Source organism: Limulus polyphemus, unplaced genomic scaffold, assembly GCF_000517525.1.
Source record: "Limulus polyphemus unplaced genomic scaffold, Limulus_polyphemus-2.1.2 Scaffold469, whole genome shotgun sequence".
NCBI classification, from domain to species: Eukaryota; Metazoa; Arthropoda; class Merostomata; order Xiphosura; family Limulidae; genus Limulus; species Limulus polyphemus.
Window position 1 is genome coordinate 311,154 of NW_013666079.1, and position 12,818 is coordinate 323,971.

General features: G+C 33.9%; 1 protein-coding gene and 1 long non-coding RNA gene across 5 annotated transcripts in view; one reads left to right on the plus strand and one right to left on the minus strand.

The window, feature by feature from the left end:
* The window catches only part of LOC106458478 (GATA-binding factor 2-like), a 178,958-nt gene that overhangs the window by 71,115 nt on the left and 95,025 nt on the right, over window positions 1–12,818 (minus strand). The window lies entirely within an intron of this gene.
* LOC111085556 overlaps window positions 1–12,818 on the plus strand; it is a 30,137-nt gene that overhangs the window by 4,440 nt on the left and 12,879 nt on the right. The window contains exon 2 of the long non-coding RNA XR_002610375.1: window positions 840–906. This is a non-coding gene — a long non-coding RNA (uncharacterized LOC111085556). The remainder of the gene's footprint in view (window positions 1–839; window positions 907–12,818) is intronic.

Here is a 12,818-nt window from a genome sequence, read left to right on the forward strand (position 1 = left end):
TCAAATAGAATTTTTGTTCAATAAAATTATTCAAATGCGACTGTAGCTTTTTTTTTCCCGAAATTTTGTCTTCAAAATAAGGGTGCGTCTTATATTCCGAAAAATACGGTAATTTGTATATAATTTAAATCGTGGTGTGATTCTTTTATGCCAGGTTTGGCGTTATGCGTACAACTTGTCGATGTGTAGACAGCTAACTTCACCTCTTCTGCATCTCTCATGAGAGATCGATATTATGTTGAGTCATAAAAGTTTAAAATGCTTTTGGGATTTTCCATCCGCATTCCAATGTTAATGAAAGAAGGGTAAAAAGTCTTCCTAAGTGTATGTTTATATTAACGTGTAATTTACACTTACTGTGCACAGAAACGGAATACATGCACACTTATATATATATATAGATAGCTGGTGCTTGGAGTTTTCCACACAGAAGGATCACAACTCTGTTTTGTCCGGTTATAAAATAGATATTTGAAAACAGTTTTGACATTGTAAGATATTGGTAGTGTGTTTGAAGAGAAAACAAGCTTTTTCACGGATTTCTATCAAAGGTAAAACTGGATAACATGCCTCAATCAGTTAGTCTCTCTTCCAGTATATTCGTTTGTGTAGTAATGTTTGTATAGAACGTCTAACTTCCGAGTCAACTGTTTGTGTAAATTTTCTTGCTACCAAGTCAGTCGTTGTGATGCATTGTTTTATAGGTCTTCCCTCATTAGTTATTTATGTTGTAATGTTCTAATAAGTCTTCCATCTGCCAAGTCAGCTGCTTCAGTTATAATGTTTTTATTGATTTTCCCTCCGCCGAATCAGCTGTTTATTTTGTATTTTTTTTACAGGTCATCCATCATCTGCCAAGCCAATTGTTTGTGTTGAAACAATTTTTATATGTTTTCCATTAGCCAGGTTAGTTGTTTGAAATGTAGTGTTTGCATATATTTTCCATTTGTCGACTCAACTGATGTATTATAATCAGGACGATAGAAGATCTTCCATTTGTTTCCAGATTGTTTGTCTAGATCTTTCATTTTCATTGTACTTTCTTGTTAAACGTATGCTAATCATCATAGAGGTAATTAAGTTTGAATTGTAATTTGAAGTGATGTGTCACAAGAACGTACAAAAAATACTCAAAATTCATGAGATGTGTCTTATCACTGTGTTAAATATAAACAGAAGAATGTCAAAAACGTGAATACTTCTGTTTGAATTACTTATAATAGTCTGAATATTTTAGTATTTAATGCACTATGGAGTGGGACATACAGGTGAACGTAAAACAATTTATATTAGCATGAAAAAAAAGAGAGAAAAACAGAACATGGAAGTATTATAGATTGTTATTTGCTGTTATCGATACTTTCTACCAATTTGAGTATATTATAATAATAAGGCCTTTAATATGCACATCAGCAATTCACATGACAATTGCAGCCGATATAAGTCATTTTGACTATGTTTGTTTTTCTTAGGTATTGTAATGCCATCGAAAATTGTTCACTTATGGGAAAGATATGTAAACCCTTTCTGACGCAAAATATCCATACATTTAGCTTATAAGAACGTGTTCAGATCATAGATTTACAGTTTCCAAGATAGGAAACTTGTACTTGTACATGGAAAATGGATCAACACTGGGTATAGGACCATCCAGTAAGAGACCTGTAACAAGTCGTACCCTAGCCATGGTAAGCAAAGTGCGGCGTTTTGTAACAGGTGAGAACACATTAACACAAAGATCAGTCGCCCATGTGTTCCAAGCAAAATAATCAATTCATATCTCCGTCTGGAAATGAAGCCAGCTTGGTGTGCGTTCACCAAGATAAGGCTTTCAGTCATACCTCCCGTTTAAACATTGCATATCTCAAGCGACTGAACAACAAGGAAAGTATTTATGCTATTTCATATCAAGACATACCGCCCAAGTCGCTGGACTCAGCGCCTTTGGATTTCTGTGCTGTTGAAACGAAATATTTAACGAATGAAGTTAGAACTAATATTCTGAGAAATGCTACACTTTTAGTTATACTGGAAACAACTGTACTGTGAATTATGATAGATTAAAACTATAATCACATATTATATTGCTAGACGATACATTTTATAACCTTCACTTACACATATTAATCACAGTTCTAATTAAGTTTAATATTTAGATATCGGCCCGGCATGGCCAGGTGGTTAGGGCGCTCGACTCGCAATCTGAGGGTCGCGGGTTCGAATCCCCGTCACACCAAACATGCTCGCCCTTTCAGCCGTGGGGGCGTTATAATGTGACGGTCAATCCCACTATTCGTTGGTAAAAGAGTAGCCCAAGAGTTGGCGGTGGGTGGTGATGACTAGCTGCCTCCCCTCTAGTCTTACACTGCTAAATTAGGGACGGCTAGCGCAGATATACCTCGTGTAGCTTTGCGCGAAATTAAAAAAACTAAACAAACAAAAAAACAATATTTAGATAAACTGAAATTCTCGATTGGAGAAAAAAACAACAACACAAAACCAATAAATACTACCTACATACGTATTTTAGGAACCAAGGTTTACAGCTGGAGAAAGTACCTTTTAAGACGTATTAGTAAATAGTGTCTTACACAGAAAAGAATGATAAATATTTAGTTTACTTTCAAGTGGCTATTAACTTGAGTGAATTTGTTTCCAAACGTTGTTAAGTTAATTTTTAAAAAGTTTAATTTCATGCATATTTCAGTATTTCGTAGAATATTGCTTTCATCACAGAGTTTGGTTTATATTCCAAACGATGACAAAGCGTTATAAACCAATAGGCCTCGAACTTGTGATAAAATCACGTAAACTGCAGGTGGTTTTCTTTCACTTATCTCTCAACCAACTTATAACGTAAACTGCAGATGTTTTTATTCCACGTATCTCTCAACCTGTCACGTAAACTGCAGATGTTTTTCTTCCAACGTATCTCTCAATCTATCACGTAAACTGCAGATGTTTTTATTCCACGTATCTCTCAGCCTGTCCATTTCGGATTCAAAATCATGAACTATTTTTAAACGCTTTTGATTCTGAATCTAAAATGGCCAGATGAAGAGGAATGTGGTAAAAAAAAAAAACGTTTGCAGGTTTCGAGATTTTTATCACAAATTTTAAGCCTATGCATTTAAAGTGTTTATGTACTGTACACTGTCAGTTATGCATCTATTTAAGCATCTAGTAAGAACTAAATATCAAATTACTTTTCACCATAAAATGTATAATTCATATTTTATGTTTATATTTACGTCGTTTAACAGATTTCGCTTGGTAAATTATGTTAAAAGCGGATATAAATTACATAGTTAGATATCCTAAAAGTCGTTGATCACTGATCTCAGAATCAGGGTTAATGCCATAAAATTTAACCCTTAAACTGGTAAAACTTAAATCCATGCGTGCTTTGCCGTAACGCACAGTTGATGATGACATATTTCACGCCATAATGCGGTGGAATCATATACGGGGATTTTTTCACACAGTTTTTAGTGTTGTTATGAGAAACGTTTTTTTAAGTAGTCAAAGGCATTTTTGGTTCAGTTTCAACAAATTTTACAGTCTTTAAAACGCTTCCATTTTCCAAATACTCCTTTTCTAGATTGCTTTTTCATATTACTTTTATCACGAAGCGGTTAAAGAATGTAACTGTGTAGCACTTAAAACAGTTAAATGACATTGTTGTATTAGATATTTATCAAAGAAGTTTAATACATCACACAAAACAATCCAAATAAATGAATGATATACAATCTCATTTATTTGTTCATCCACCCATCTTTCTAATTTATCTGTCTATCTCTAAGTTTGTTTGTCTGTCTGTCCAGTCATCTATCTGTCTATCTCCCTATGTACCTGTATTTGTTTACGAAGTTCAAGATCATGCATGCATTTTATAAGTTCACGTACTTCATTGAACTTCAAAGTTGAAATACACAGCATTAACCAAAGGTGATTAGTTTTTGATCCTAATCTTTAAAACACTTCTGTAAGAATATGTAGCTAATTGTGCGTTTATGGAACGATATCAAATACCACTGAAAAGCCTTAATGTAGTGCATTTGGAAATATATGCAAAACTATTTTGGCGACTGGTAGTTTCTCTTAAGAAATAACCTATACGCTTAAGTTCATATGCAGCAGCTAAACAATTGTAAGGCCTTAAATACATTTTGTGAAATTCTTCGTGTGTTTATTAGTTACAAATGATAGAGCTCTGCTTCAAATGTAGAAATTAATTAAATCATACTGGATCTCAGAATGTTTATCTAGGAGTATCTCAAGAATCAAATACGGCATAAATACATGTTGATGAAGTCTGTAAACAATTCCCTAAACACGCATCTAAGGAAGTCGTTTCTCGAGAGTTTCATACGTGATGAATGTATAGAAATGTTAAAGATTTCTTTAACAAACATATATATATATAGAATCATGAAACAGTTGGTCCGCTGTATAATACCCAATGATGAATTCGACGAAATTTCATAATAATATTTACATACCTAAATGAATTTAGGTTACTATTCGGTGTAGTAAAACGGACTCGAAACCCCGTAGATACGTGATGAACGTATCAACTTTTATTTGTTTTACACGAGACTCCGTTGTTATTCCCACCCTGGTGTTATACGTGTTTTGATATTACATGTTTTCCTGGTGTTCTATATAAAAAATTAATTCAATTTGTCGAACCTATAAATTATTATGTTTTTATTTCACTTAAGAAGTGAAATCTCGTTAAACTATTTTCAAAGATGACAACAGTTTACTTTTAGAACAACTTTAAATAAAGTTTCTTACCAGCTAAAACGTAGCCTTGTTTCTAAATAAAGATTTAGCCTTGAGTACTTCTGAAGTTTATTTGGACACAAATAGGTGTTACGTATTTTACGAAATCATCAGTTGCAATTTCATGAAATGTGACTTAATTTTGAAAGTGTGTGTAAACTTAAGGGAATATTTTTCTTCGCGAATCTGTTATATGGTTCGGTGAAGGAAGAGGGATATAACTTTTTAGCTGCGGCATAGCAGCTCATAGAATGGCTCTGAGTTTGTTTTTTCAAGTACAAACTTTTAGCCCATAGTTCCATCATCTCTTGAGCGATTTGTGATTTAATTACAGTTTTGGACTCGGGGGGTCAGACTCTTTCGATTGATGCACTTGACCACAGTCAAAGTCTCATAGATTAATTTACTTTAATCCTGCATAAAAAAATTCAGTGGTAGAGGTCTTGATGAATAATAAAATCGAATCGGGTGTACGCGCGCCCCATGCTTGGTATTGTTGGCGCACAAATATATATTTAATAAGAAAGGGAAAAAAAAGTTTCATAGATTAATTTACTCTAATACTGCCTAAGAGAGTTTCAAGTGCCGTGGCTATTGAGGATTCCCTCTTGTTTTGTTTTTGGTCAGTGTCCTAAAAGAAGATGACATATTCGTAGCCAACCTGTGATCCAAGTTCTCGCATTGTGACTGAACGGCAAAAACGTGTCTAGCTGTTGAAGGTATACTCTGTTTTCTATATACGCCTTACGAGAATGGATAATCAATCATCAACACAATAGGGTTAAATATTTATTCCAGTGTCGTGTACGTGGAAAACTAGTGTTAATTGGAACACGGGTTACACGCTAGAGGGCCGAATGAAATGTGTGGCGGTTAGTATGTAAACTATGTAAGATTACCATAACGTTGTTTCATAAAAGATAGCACAAAGTAGAATGAATCGAAGCAACTTCAACAACTGTTACAATGCCAGCGATATCTGAAACAAGATTCTAACGATGTGCTACAACACTTTAAAAAAAATCTTTCTAGCCTGTGTTAAATGATCTTGGCACCATGCCCTTACCAAACATCCAGATAAACCAATACAAGGTGGTGAGTCTAAAAGGACTACAGAAACGGAAGTCGACAGACCACAGTCTACACTGACAAAGCTACCTATCTATCTACCCGAGACGGAGTTCCTCAAAATGAGCCTGCAGTACAGTAGATGCCGAGAATAGCCCGACATAGAGAACGCAGTATCGACAATTTAGTAAGAATTTCAGAGCACCTTCGGCAGTTACCATCTTTTAGACGAGCGTGACAAATGTTTGAGAATTTCTAGGATGGGCCGGAGTGCTGTGCCCTTCAGCATTTGTCCTTTTCTCTGAGACAATCAGACTAACCTAGGTGCCAACATAGGGTGATGTCAGACCACCCTAGCTCACTCCAAACTCACCTCGCTTGTCAAAGATATGAGACCCTGGTTTCGATCACTATTTTCCGTCATCAAATTCTTGGAAACTTGGGTTAAAACGGTTGTTTTCGTTTTATTACCAGTTAATCTGGAGTTCACTAAATTGATAAGGCGAAATACGAATTGGAAAAATCCAGTGTAGAAATTAAAGCATAAAACAGTGTGGTCCTTTGCATCTTGAAAAAAATAAATACAAAATATTTTTTTGCGATTTAATTCATAAAATAAACCAAAATAACTTTAAAAATAAGTCATAAGTAACTCAAAGTTATTCATTTCGTTTTTCAGTCTATTTACTTGTCCGGTTGTAGTTCTGGTTCTGCTTACACGTATAGGTCAATGGACAATTAACAAAAACAGATTAATAATAATGAACTCGTTAAAGAGAAAGCGTATCAGGATATATCTCTTTAGATCAACATGCATTATGGATTAATTGTCTTAACAAGAAAATATTCCTGCAAGGTTTAAATGGGAAGTAGTAAATGATGTACAGTTGAATTGGCAGGAGACACTGCAGCAACGGTATATATCTAAATCTAAAGGCTTCAAGAAGCAACAGGTGATTGATGCTTAGTGCGTTTTCAATAGTTACAAATTTTCTTTGGTTACAAACTGGACACAAGTGCCCTCCCACTGCCCCACCCAGCCCGGCCCACACCAGCTTGGCGCCGCCGAGAGCCTCGACTGTAAATTTGCACCAGAAAAGTCAGTGTGTGTGGAGGGTCCCATAAACCCATGAAATGAGACCACTTCCCCTCCTATAGAACTAGGACACTAAATTTTTCAGTCTTGCAAAATGAGCCACTTTGACACAGTGGTCCGGGGAGGGGGGGGGGCTTGCTTGGCGTCACACTTACCACGCTTATGCTGCCTTTCCTTTACCAAACTTTACTTTGATGGATGTTTCCGTTTCACTGACCACTTGTGGAGACTCTGTACTAATAATGTCACTACACATTTTGGATATTTACAATCTTTCTTTTATAATATAAACACCATTTCTAATACTGTTTCATCACATAATTAACAAGCTCTAAGTGAGATTTTATAGACTAGAATTTCAGTTTTGGGAAAGAAATAACCTCATTGAACCAAAATTTTAAGGCGCAAAATAAAATTGGAATTTTATCATTATGAAGACAAATCACTTCGTCATAGCCAAAACACGGCCGTACAAAGTTGCGCTGATCTAGACAATAAAGCTTTCGCAACCATTTTCTTAACATCATCAATATAAATTATTTATTGCGACGCTAAACACAAACTGTCTATTTGTGTATACGGTGTCTTAGGATGATCACAAACTGTAAGCTTATGTATAGGGTCTCTTTTATTGCTATCCTAAACACCAACTATACATTTATATATATACGGTGTTTTTTATTGTTGGGCTGAGCACAAGATATCCATTTATGTATGCAGTGTCTTTTATAGCTAGCCTAAACATGAACTGTACATTTATGTATGATGTCTTTTATAGCTAGCCTAAACATGAACTGTCCATTTATGTATATGACGTCTTTTATTGCTAGCCTAAACATGAACTGTCCATTTATGTATATGACGTCTTTTATTGCTAGCCTAAACATGAACTGTACATTTATGTATATTGTGTCTTTTATAGCTAGCCTAAACATGAACTGTACATTTATGTATATGATGTCTTTTATTGCTAGCCTAAACATGAACTGTCCATTTATGTATATGGTATCTTTTATTGCTAGCCTAAACATGAACTGTCCATTTATGCCACATACCATGTCTTTTATAACTAGGCTAATACGAACTGTTCATATAAGTATGTGGTGAGTTTCCTAGCTAAACTAAACAAGGACTGCCATTCGTTGAACTAAACGCAAAGTGCCCATTTGTATATAAGGTGTATTTTGTTGCGAGATTACCACACTAACATGACTGTTCATTTGTGTGTACTATGCATTTTATTGCAATATTTCAGACTAAACACTAACTGTTCATCAGACTTGTACAATAATTTTGGTATTTTATTAGAATATATATATATATATATACATTCTCGTAAGTATTTTGTGACCTAAATTTCTTTGTTATTAGAGCTTATAAATAATACAACAAAATAATATTTGCAACATTCATGCATTATACTTTCTTGATTTGTTAATTAGTCCCCCCCCCCAAAAAAAAACCAATAAAATGTGAGTTTCTCTCGATGTATAATAGCTAATCTTCTTTACAAAATAGATGTCAGTGTTTCAGCAGTTCCTGATTTGTCATGGTTAGGAAAGCTAATAAGTTAGTGAGGTATCAGTATAGTGGAAAGGTTTGAAAATCCTTTCATTTATGACTTACCGTTAATCCTAAATATCGTACTATAAAGATGATCCATTGTGTGTGTCTGTGTGTTAGCATTCGTATTACTGTGATTTTTTGTATGGTAGTCTAACGGTGTATATGGGATATTTTTTGTAGGACTTTTGCCGAGAAGGAGAATAAAAACACCCTTAAATGGGACGCATGTCCGCTATTTATAGACTTTTAGCTTTGAATTTAAAGACACAAGTTACTTAACAAGTTAAATGAGTCAATTATTACATTCCAAAAAGCAGAGCATGCATAAAATAAGGTCATTAGGAATTTAATAAGAAAAGAAAGAGGAAAGGGGAAGATTATCTAACATTGTTATTCATACAACTCTTGCTTCCTTAACGGCCACACTCAGATAGTGGTAATAAAAATCAAATGGAGTGAAAAAAGAAAATGTCAGACAGACAATTAAATGGTAATAGGATGAGTAGAAATAAATCTAGTTTGTTATACAGTTCACTAGTTATACATTTATTCAGTTACTGTGAACGAGTTCATAACCACGTTGTAGTTTAATACCTTACTCTGCTGTTTATTCAGAACGGGAGAATGTTTTTATTACAATATTTTTTAACAGTTCATTTTGTTAGGGTACTGTTGAGCAATATAGAGATAGCAAAATTATATCACCACACGAGAAGTATGAGTAAATGACATTAAGAGATACAACCCTAAATTTTCCAAATTAATTATATTAGGTATAGATAAGAAGAGATAAAGAAAACAAACCAACCAACTGAAGGTCATCTGTTTAAAATAATATGCTGTCGGTTTTAACCCATAATTCGATCGATCAGCACCACATTCACGAGCAAGTAACCACAAGAAAGAAGTTGCCTTGTGTGCAGTACATGGTTGATACAATAACAGTGTGGTGTATGCAGTACATGATTGGTACAGTAACAATGTAGTGTGTTTGTGTACGTGTTTAGGAAGTTCGACTTTACTATACTGAGGTGTATTGGTTATCAACCAAATAATGTTTTTAGGTTAAATAAGCAGGAATGTGATCTTTATGTTGGTAGCAAAACTGATACTCAAGAAAACTAGGTAATTCTAGTTTAATTATTGTGCATTAATTATATTGTCTCACACAGTGACATTATATACATACGTATGCTAAAGATAATGTACGTCCATAGGTTGAAACTGTTCTGTCTACGTTTAGTTTTCCAGCTTATTATATTGGTGGATATGACTATACATACAATGTAAAAACTCATGATAGCAGACTGAACCCTTCTGTGTACGTTTAATTTTCCAGTTTGAACTGGAAAGCCAAATGTAGATAGACCAGTTTGAACCTGTTTCCATCGGTTTTTACATTGTACATATATAAGTATTAATAAATACCTTAAGCTGGAAGACTAAACCTAGACCTAGTACTTTCAATCTGTTTTCGTAGGTTTTACATTGTACATGTAGCCATATCGATAATTATATGGAAAAGTAACCGTAGACAGAACGGTATCAATTTGTTATTGTAAGTTTTACCTTGTACATATAGTCGTGTTAATAGATATTTGTCAATTTGACTATACATGCAAGATAAAAGATTGAAACTGTTCTGTCTAGATTTGGTTTTCCAGCTTAAGATATTTACCAATATGATCATATGTACCAACAGCCTGACCGAATAAACTTGTTTGTTTGTTTGATCCAAACTTTTTCCTCAAAGCTACACATGTACTATTTACGAATAGCCGTCCTTCATTTTGTATTGACAGATTAGTACCCATCGCCAACTCTTGAGCTATTCTTGTCTGACCAACTGATGAGATTTGAACGTCATAGTTATATTGCACCCACTGCTCTAAAGTGAGTAGCACGAATTTGTGGCAACGGGACTTGAAACACGAATCCTCGGATTCAGGTTCCGGACATGCTAACTGCTAGAAAATCGTATGGCGCAGGTTGAATAAGTTGAATTCACTAAATAACTGCTTCTTTTCATCCTTGAATAGCTTTGTTAGGGCCAGGTTGAATCTGATATACGTTACTGAGGGAGAAGCAAAAATGTTTGACAACGTTAGTAAAATAAAAATGTATCATGTACAAGCAAATCGTTACACCTTACACTTTACAGTTCCTTTACCGCTTACAGTTTTTTAGGAGTTCAAAGATTACATTAATCCAACTTAATATATTGAAATTCACACCTCGAATCTTAAGATTAGTGCTAATCCTCATGCTTTTGTTTTATGATAATCAGCATACTTTATTAGCTCGGCTGGAAACTTTCTGAACGTTTCAGATGTCTTGATCATAGGAATAATTATTCTAATACTACGTAGTATAAATGAATCTAGCTTTTAAAGCGTAGTAGGGTTAACTACCTTGTACTTGTAAAAAGTACCATTCTAGGGTATAACTTCATATTTTTTAAAGCAATGCTTGAGTTCAAGGAGAAAATGAAGACCTAACAAAAGATTCGATCAATTCCTTTGGACTTAGAGTAGGGATTGGATAGATTATATTTGAAATAATTTGTTTGTTTGTTTGAAGTTAAGCACAAAGCTACACAATGAGCTATCTGTGTATCGAAACCCGGTTTCTAGCGTTGTAAGTCCACAGACATACCGCTGTGCCATCGGGGGGCGAAATAATTTGAATTATTGTGAAAAGTATTATGGAGTATAATGTCAGATGCTATAAGAATAGAAACTGATATTAAATTTATGGCAAAAATATTAGCCAAAGTAAAAAAAAAGCATTACATTTAGGCTGGGCAATTAAAAAAATAGATTCTAAATTAGAAATCATTCACATTCATAATACTTTTTTTTCAGAGTCATAAAGTATAAGAATTAACATTTCAGGGATAATTTCTGTGATTATCCCAATAATGTTGGCGTAAAAATCTTTATCTGAAAAGTTCAAACAAACGTAAACTCCCAAGGGCTCTCTTTTTTATTTTCTGCACCCAATTTTCTATTTGTTTGTTTGTGGTTAAGAACAAAGCTACACAATGGGCTATCTGTCTGTGCTACGCCACATGCAGGTATCGAAACCCGATTTTTAGAGTTATAAGCACTCAGACTTGAGCCACCGAGAGGCTATTATAAGAAATCAACTTGCTTTCAAAACAGTATTATGCACTGTAGTTCAAGTTAGGAAATAGTAATTTTTATGTAACTTCTCTAGCTGTTTTCAGAATACAGTAATAGTTATACTTGTTCATAAATGTAGTTCCTTATGTTTTATACTTACATATGGTTAAACTAACTGACAACTCCATATTTAATGACCGATGTTTTATAGAAAACATATATAAATTAAACCAATTAAAGACTTCATTCAGGTTTACATAAGATAGTTGACATAAACTGAGCCACAATCAAACAGCAGTTAAACTGTTCATCATAAACATTTACCGACGTAATCTGTTAATTTAGAAACAAAAATACAGCTTGTGTGATGCACAATAAATAAGAAATTGAGCTCTCAATATCTAAAAATTGGAATATGATGATAGATTTCATCCGGCATACAAAATATTTAGCACGATTTATAAATACCCATTTTCTAATACGCGTCACACGTTTAAGAGAAAAATGTAATAATTAGAAGTTTTAAAAGTATAAACCGTATTTTGTTACATCCAGGTATTAAAGCTTGAAGCGCCATCTATTGAATTTCTAAAGCTACCCATTTTTTTTTTCACCTGCTATTTAAAAGTATTGCCACGCTTTAATTGAAGCAAACAGAAGTCTTTTAAGTTATATTAAAAACTTTGATCTTTTAAACCAATATCTTCTACTGAACAATTGTTTTCGCTCCAGTAATTACTTGAATAGCGGCGATATATCAGCAAAATAAAAACCAATATAAGAAATTTCGTTATATTCCTTTTTGTACAGAAATACTCTCTTACATTTCGTTTTTACCAATATAGAATTCAAAGATAAAATATGTTTGCCAATCGTTGCACGCTCAGTAATTTGTTAGGTGATCAATTTTGCCAAAGCACTGATTAGAAAATTGCATGCAAACACGCACGATCCGTTTATTCCCTCGGTTCACATCTCAAATTTATCTATTTCTAAATAAGTAGCTGTTTCAGAAAAACCTTGGAAGTTTTATTCCTGACCTACCGACATATTAAACATTTTGTTTGAAGTTTGAGAAGTGCATTCGAAAATGTTCCTCAAGGCTATAATTTGGACATGATTCATATAATTATGACTATATTATGTATTATATGATATTCAAACAAACGCTA